The sequence below is a fragment of the Cupressus sempervirens genome, chromosome 6, assembly GCF_028749045.1.
Source record: "Cupressus sempervirens isolate cs-2001-9-10 chromosome 6, ASM2874904v1, whole genome shotgun sequence".
NCBI lineage: Eukaryota > Viridiplantae > Streptophyta > Pinopsida > Cupressales > Cupressaceae > Cupressus > Cupressus sempervirens.
The window spans coordinates 115,574,683-115,583,511 of NC_143123.1; positions in this window are offsets into that span (position 1 = coordinate 115,574,683).

An 8,829-nucleotide genomic window follows, 5' to 3' on the forward strand; every position below is an offset into this window, starting at 1 on the left:
CCTAAGGGTCAAAGGATACCTAGGGCATACATCTTGTGTTTCAATGGGTAGAAAGGGGTTATGGAGTATCCTATGACCCCTTTTGACCTATTACATGATAACATATGTTCTTAGGGGTCCTAGGACCCTTATAGACATGTATGTTGTGTTCTAGTGGGTTGAAAGGGCTCATAGAGTATCCTATGACCCTTTCAACCCATTACATGACAACATAAGTTCCTCTAAGAACATATTGTGTATGTCCCTAGGGGTTCTAAATCCCCTAGGGACATACATCATGTGTTTGAATGGGTCAAAAGGGGTCATAGGGTTCCTTATGATATACATTCATAGGGGTCCTAGAACCCTTAGGAAAATATATTATGTGTTCAAAAGAGTTGAAAGGGGTCATAGAGTACCCCATGACCCTTTCAATACATTATATGACAATATATGTTCTTAGGGGTCCTAGGACCTCTAGGGACATAAATCATGTGTTTAAATGGATTAAAATGGGCCATTTGTTCCTAAGGATCCTAGGACCACTAGGAACATATATCATATATTCAAATGAGTTGAAAGGGGTCATAGAGTACCCTATGACCCTTTTGACATATTTCATGACAACATATGTCTTTCGGGGTCTTAGGACCCCTAGGGACCTATTTTATTTATTTGAATGGATTGAAATGGGTCATAGGATAATCTATGACCCCTTTAAATGCATTTCATGACAACATATGTCCTTAGGGATCCTAGGAACCCTAGAGACCTAGTCCATTTGTTTGAATGGGTCAAAAGGGACCATAGGATAACCTATGACCCCTTCTAATGCATTTCATTCTAAAACATGTCCTTAGAGGCCCTAGGTCCCCTAAGGACCTATTAAATTTGTTCAAATGGATTGAAAGGGGTCATACGATAACCTATTGTCACTTTTGACATATTTTCATTATAATATAAGTCCCTAGGGGTCCTAGGACCTCTAGGGGCCTAATTCATTTGTTTGAATGGGTAGAAAGAGGTCATAAGATAATCTATAACCCATTTTGATACGTTTCATGACAACATGTGTCTCTAGGGGTCTTAGGAACCTTAGGGACCTATTTTATTTGTTTGAATGGGTTGAAATGGGTCATAGGATAATTTATGAGCCCTTTCGACATGTTTCATGACAACATATATCCCTAGGGGTCCTAGGACCCCTAAGGACATGTTATGATTGTTTATATAGGTTGAAAGGGGTGATAGGATAACTTATGACCCATTTCAATGCATTTCATGACAACATATGTCCCTAAGGATTCTAGGACCATTAGGGACCTATTTGATTTGTTCAAATGGGTCGAAAGGGGTGATAGGATAACTTATGACCCCTTTCGACATATTTCATTACAACATATGTCCTCAAGGGTCCTAGGACCTCTAGGGACATATTGTAATTGTTCATATGGGTTGAAATAGGTCATAGGATAACCTATGACCATTTCAACACATTTCATGATAACATATGCACCCCTAGGGACTTATTTTATTTTTTCAATGGGTCAAAAGGGGGTCATAAGATAACCTACAACCTCATTCGATACATTTGATGATAACCTATGACCCTAAGAGCCCTAGGGACATATTATAATTGTTCATATGGGTTAAAATGGGTGATAAAATAACCTATGAACCCTTTCAACATATTTCATGGCAATATATGTCCCTGCGGGTTTTAGGACCCCTAAGAACCTATTATATTTGTTCTAATGGGTTGAAAAGGGGTTGTAGGATAACCTATGACCCTTTTTGACACATTTCATGATAACATGTAACCCTAGGGGTCCTAGGAACCCTAGGAACATATTATTGTAGACAACCAAATCTGATTACACAACTAGGTAATCATATTTAGTCATCTCCTACGGCATTATTGATTAAATATTTATTATTTAATTAATTAATCATCATCCCCTAGTTAATTAATTAATTAAATTAACTATAGTCCAATTGATAAAATCAAAAGATAACCTGAAATCAACTTATCAATTAAATCCCTATTCTTCTATTAAATTAAATAAATCCTCAAATCTATTTAATTTAATCTTATATCCCTCATTTATTAAATAAAATATTTAATAAATTTTTTAAGCCCCTAAAACATCCTTAAACCCTACCTTTACCCCTAATCCAACCCATTCACCCATACTAATCTCGCTGAGCCTCCTAACTAACCCATCTCATCAAAGCTAAGCCACTTGCCCCCTAACCCCCTTTCTAAGCTGAGTTTGATCCTCCTCCTAAACATATGTAAAACTTTAAGCAAGGGTTAAGACTTGCTAACCTAAGCCAAAGTCAAAAAGTCTCCCTTATCCTCTTCCCTCCCTATCCAAGAGCATTAATGGCTCTTACATGCCACTAATGTCTCTTACATCCCTCTTATACACTCATCCTCCCTCATTACTCCCTTTGAATGACCCTTATCTCATCCCCTCACACTCATCCTCCTTGCGACAAGTGTTACTCTCCTATTGGCTCTAAACAAGCACAATCCATGTGCTTCCCTTTGAAAGCATCTTAACTCTCCCTCACCATTCTTCCATCCTTGCATTGTGACCCTCCATTTCACTACCCCTTGGCCTATAAATAAATCTCTCCCCACTCACAATCCATCGACCACCTTCATGCAAACTTATAATGTTGTTTTGAGAGCCTAAAAACTACCAAAATACCATCATAATGTTGAAATCCATACATACCTCCATTGTTGAAACCCTCATCCATATACACACTTGGTAAAAACCCCCACCTATTGGAAGCTTGTGCACAATGTGAGCATACATCCCCATCCATTAGGGACATATCTACGTCATCGTAAGTTATACCATAAGGAGCCTACCATTCTTGGTTTGCCTTCCTTCTTGGTGATAACCTTGGTCCTATCATAAGTGTTAACTGTTTAGTTGTGTGAATGCTTTTTATTAAGTTAGTATTCAATATTACACTACTAGATTAGGTGATACATTTTGGCACGCCCAATGGGACCCCACATTCGAGTCACTACAATCTCACTTTTGCCTGTTAATGTTTGAACTAACCAAACTGATGTTTTGTGTTTATTTATGTATGCAAGTGGTTTTCTAATGTTTTTTATAGGCACCAAAGTCTCCTATTAGGAATCTCACTCCTAGCCATAAAAGAAAATTTTAACTTAGGCAACTTTTTCTCACCTCTTTTTCATGATCCTGTGAATGCGAAATCATGAACCCACAGCTACAGGATCGCTACCCTAAACCCATGGGAATGTGAACCTACAAAGGCGGGATCACTTTCTGTTCCAAGACAAACTATCGTGTGCCATTAAAACATCCCTTTCATTTCCACTGACCCTACTCCTGCAAGAATGCCAGTTTTTACCAGCAGGATCACTGTTAAAAACCTACAAAAATGCTTGAGTTGTTTAGTCAACCAGTATTCCCCACTTTTTTCTTGCTCTACCGAACCCAAAGAAAAATCCTTTAGTGGGAATGCTCCCTCATAGACCCACATGATTGCCATTTTTGTTGGATCACCCTATGATTTTTTACCTCCAGCTTATTTTTCCACGATTTCACCAGTCCTTTAGACTGCAATCCCGTCACCTCTTAGCTGTGTTCCCACACCGTGGGATCACTTTTTCAACTTGTGAGATTGCTGGTTTGACTATTTTTTGCAAGTATCTATTGGCATAGAGTACTAACAGGTTTTGCATGTTTTCTTAAAGTGTTTTCTAGAGAATCCATCTTTAAACACTCTAAAATGAACAATTTTCACTTTTTTATGGAATGTATGCCTAAGTCTTAGAATGCTTTTCATTAGAATGTTTGGATAGTTTAACTTAAAAAAATTTCTCTTGAATGTAAAAGTGTTCAAAATTGAACCAATGCGATGAACACTTTATTTAAAGGTGAAAATGAACATTATGTGTGAACACCTCAAATTTAGTGCTTAAAATGAACTCATAAAATCTTGAATGCCTTAAGGATAAACTCGTTCTTGTTCCCTCCTCTTCAAAGCTTTCATGTGTTATTTACCTTTTGTTGACTTAATTTCCTTTTGTTGACCATTGCTATAAAGTTGGAATGAATAATTGAATGCTAAACTCATGTGTGTCTTCAAAAACTAGCTTGTTAGGATACACTAAAATGTCCAAATAGAAATGAATCAAGTGTCTTGCATGTTTTGAGATTGTGCCCTCTAGCACATCTTAGTCTTCTCTATTTTATGCAACTTGCAACCTTAAAGTACATGACACATGTATCGAAAGTTGTTAGCAAGATCATCTGCAACAACCTAGGAGTGCTTCTAGTGATTTCATCCACCCTTGGGAAGCACAACCCCTTTGGTGAGAAGCTCAAACTGGTAAAAAATATGGTCGATATATAGATGAGGGGAAAGGTAAACTTTCTCACTCTATCACCCAAGTTTGGGTGGTGTGTTTTTGGGTGTAGCCTGAGGTGGGAAAACTTTCTCATGATTTCAGCATGTCAAGAATAGATTCTTAATTGGATCACATATGTAACAACTGTTTGGCAAGACTCCATAGATCTAATTACGAACCAACTTAGTAGCTACCCTTTTATTCTTGGTATGTTATTTGCAATGCAAGGAAAACATCATCCCTCAAGATTACTCACCATTGTGCTCCCCTGGTAGAGGCATAAGGCCACTTGGGTTTCATCTCCAAGGGTCGTTGTTCCCAAAGAAGGGGAACTTGTATTTGCCATGCCTTGAAGATTCTTTTATGTGTATCATTTGTTGATCAACTTTTATATTGACTCACCTCTTTGATTAGAGGGACATATTACACTAGAATCAGGAGACATCAAGTTATGGACCATTGAATAGCATATTGCAACCAAAATTTGACCTTAGGGATAAAGATTGTGTTTGCATTATCTGATTTGTGCTCAAGACCTGTGAAAAACATTTGTAAAAACATACACAATTTCTATGGTTACTATCAAATCCTTTTGCTAAAGAGATCACTTTTTTGTCTTTCTCAAAGTTTCTTTGTCCTCTAAGAAACTATTTTCCATCACGTAAGAAAGATCCCATCCTTGTTATTTCAAAAACAATTGTTAGCAAGTCCATTCACAATAGCTTTTGTCTCTTTGGTTCAACTTTATCTTTTTTTAAACTATCCTCATTCTCTCAAAAACAACTATTAGCGAAATCTAGTTACAAATCTTTTTCTACTTAGTCCAAATTTGCCTCTTTTAAAATATCCTTGTTACTTATCCTACTTGACTGAAAAAAAAAAAAAAAAAAAAAAAACACATTTGTCTTCAAAAGATCCCATCCTTGTTATTTCAAAAATAATTGTTAGCAAGTCCATTCACAACAACTTTTGTCTCTTTGGTTCAACTTTGCCTTTTTCAAAACTATCCTCATTCTCTCAAAAATAATTGTTAGCAAAATCTAGTTACAAATCTTTTTCTCCTTAGTCCAAGTTTGTCCCCTTTAAAATATCCTTGTTACCTATCCTACTTGACCGAAATAACACATTTGTCTTCAAAACAGGTCCTCTCTACCTTGGTTGAAAAGAATTGTTAGCAAGTGTATTCACAACAACTCCTAAGCCTAGTTTTCCCCACTTTGACACTTTCTATTTCTAGAAACTTAACAATTCCTCAACTGATTTATGTTTCCAACTCAAGGTTAAAAAGGTATACTTAGCATAGTCACTACCTATAAAAACCCATAGTTGTGATCAAAACCTCCTGGAGGTATCTCATGTCGAGCCAAACCAAGATCAAGTTCAAAAAGTAACTTCCACAAATACCAGTTTACAAGGAAATAGAAGCAAAACACAAGAAATATACCCCCAACCCAAGGATCGCCAAACTAGACCAAATTGAGAAAGATGGTGCAGATATTGTATTACAAATTGAGTGGGATTACAAAATTTAGAACCTAACTCTTTGATGAGGTGTCAACCATAGTTTTCTCAACAACTCTAGTGTTACTCACTCTGATTAGGTCCTTGTTTTTCCACACACACTTATGCACTTATCTCCTCATAGGTTTAGTCTTCCACATAAACCCGCTACTCTATTCAAGCATTTAAAATAGAATCATCTCCTCCCATTTTTGACATCAACCTTAGATTTTTAGGAATCTTCCACATTTATCATTAAGCCCTAGCACCCTCCACTATTTACTCATCCACTTAGAAGCATTTAGAATCACTTCATTAAGCTTTGTTTCCCTAAAGAAGTTTCCATCCATCTCACCATCATAGTTCTCCGTAAAACTAAGCATTGTCTGGAATAGGTTGTCACTTGTGTCCCACATCACCTTGAGCAAAAGGTTGGGTTACACACTTGATCCTTCTTTGTCTTCCAAACAACGGACATAAGACTACCTTAGGGTTTTGATATCACCATCACATCTTCAAGATCACACTTAAGGGAAACACAATCTCCTTCACTTAGTGCCATATCATTTAGATTCCTAAGGTATCATTAAATACACTTTCACACACTCTTCTTTACATTCTAGGAAATCCCTTCACCCTAGTCACACTTAGGAAAATTACTTTTTCCACATACACTTAGCATCATCTTTCTTGCATTTCATCCTTAGAGAAGTTATCGTTTCATGCCACTCACCACCCTTTTCAGTAAGAACACATGGAAAAAGAAGGATATGGATCCTAGTTATAGTAGTGGCACAACTCAGGCTCAACCATATCCCATAGTTTCCATGACACCACCAGATCCACCACCACAAACCCTCGAAGAGATAGGTTGTTCCATAGATATTGATGCTTTCATGAACTAACTTGGCCATGCAACCATTGTTAATGCCATTATAGATCAAAATAAAGAAACCATCATGGAAAACTTCTTAAGGGACAATGTTGGCATCTTTGAGTTTGGACGCCCACCACCTACCAACATTACATATCCTAAAAAGCCTTTTTTTGGATGGAAACCAGCATCTACAAGGTCATCTGTCCCTTATGATCCTTCCCTTTCACCCAACAGTGGATACCAACCAACACAGACAAAACTAGCAGACCCAAATATCCCCTCAACCAAGTTGTCTGCTCCCATTCCACAAAACACCCATTCCATCCTCACTCAACCTTTAGTACATACCATGTCCCAAACAACCACAAGTGTATCATCTACATCTAATTCCACTATCCATATCCCCACTTTGCAAAATACCCCTTTTACACTTAGCAACACTGCATTTTCCCTTCCATCTCAAAGCACATAGAATCTATTTACTACTGAAATGTCTCCACTAGGGTCCAATACCTCATCTTCCATCCCACCCAACATCACTATCAATCCATTTGTTACTGGCCAAAATACTTCAACCTCATGTCCTTTAGGGCCTTGGAGTGTTGGTACAACACAAGAGCTTGCCACCAACCTCCCCTTTACTGTTGTATCCATGTCTATACCTTAGCCACTTTCATCCCTCACTCCTCAAGTCTATTCACTACCGCCTATTACCAACTATTTTTCTATGCCACCCTTAGGCAATATCCAATCACCCCTCCATCACAATATCCTACTATGAACACTCTCCCTCACATTAATTACCTTGCACATATTAACACTCAATTGCTCTCTCAAGTAGGAGCACAACCAACCTATATTGGGCAAGGTATACATTCCCAAAGCATGGCACAAGTATTGCCGATGCTACCATCATTTCAACCACAATCATCATGCCAACAGTATGCCCAAGTATCCCCATAGAATTATCTAGTAAGGTAACAACTTCATACTTACACTCCCCATCAACAGTCTACCCAACAGATGCAGTAGTATGCACAAACTACATTCCACCAACCCATAAAACCCATCCCAGTAGTAGTGCAACCCATTTTTCAGCCACCACCATACAACAGTTAGGGTTTCCCATATCAACCTTCAATATCTGCTACATATCCCACACTGGGGTACCTGGACCCAGGGCACCTATTACACTGCCTATAAACTCTAAATGGGAAGAGATAAAAAATGCTCTCAAAGTCCTTAAAGATGGGACAAACTCCAAAACTTTTAAATTTGAAAATGATTGTCTATATCCATTTGACAAAACCATCACCATGACACCCTTTCCTAAATAATCTGAGATCCCCAAGTTTGATAAATTTAGAGGGAAAAGTGATCCAGTCACACATGTTAAGGAATTCTATATGCGTTGACAAGAAGTAGCCTATAATGATGTGTTCCTCATGCGAATCTTTCCAAAAATCTTAGGGGGTCTTGCCCTCAAATGGTTCTGTTGTATACCCCATGGTATCATTAAGACCTTTGTTGATCTTTTTGAAGCCTGTGTGGCTCAATATGCTCATCTCATCAAAAATGAGTTATTTATAGTAGACCTAGTTCATACCAAGCAAAAAGGAGGAGAAAACCTTGTCGAATACTTACAACGTTGGCAGACCCTCACAACTAGGATCTCATGTACCATCCCAAAATGTCACCTTGTCAAAATGTTCATTAACAATGCACATCCTAGTCTTGCCCATCACGTGGTTATGAATTGTTTACAAACATACAAGGACATTAATGAAAAAGGGATGGGACTCGAGCAAGGGCTCATCAAGGATGGTGTCATCAAAATTTACAAGGAAAACACCTAAGGCTAAGGCCCAAGCAATGACAAACCATGGTATTGGAATAAGAATAAGAACATAGTAATAGATGGCATCACCGACACCCAATATGTTCACATCGTTGGGGCAACAACCAACACACCTACCACATTTTGTCAACAACAACCTTACCAGCAACAACCACCAATCTATCAGTAGCCTCCTATGCAAAACAACCCACATGATGTTCAAATACCTAT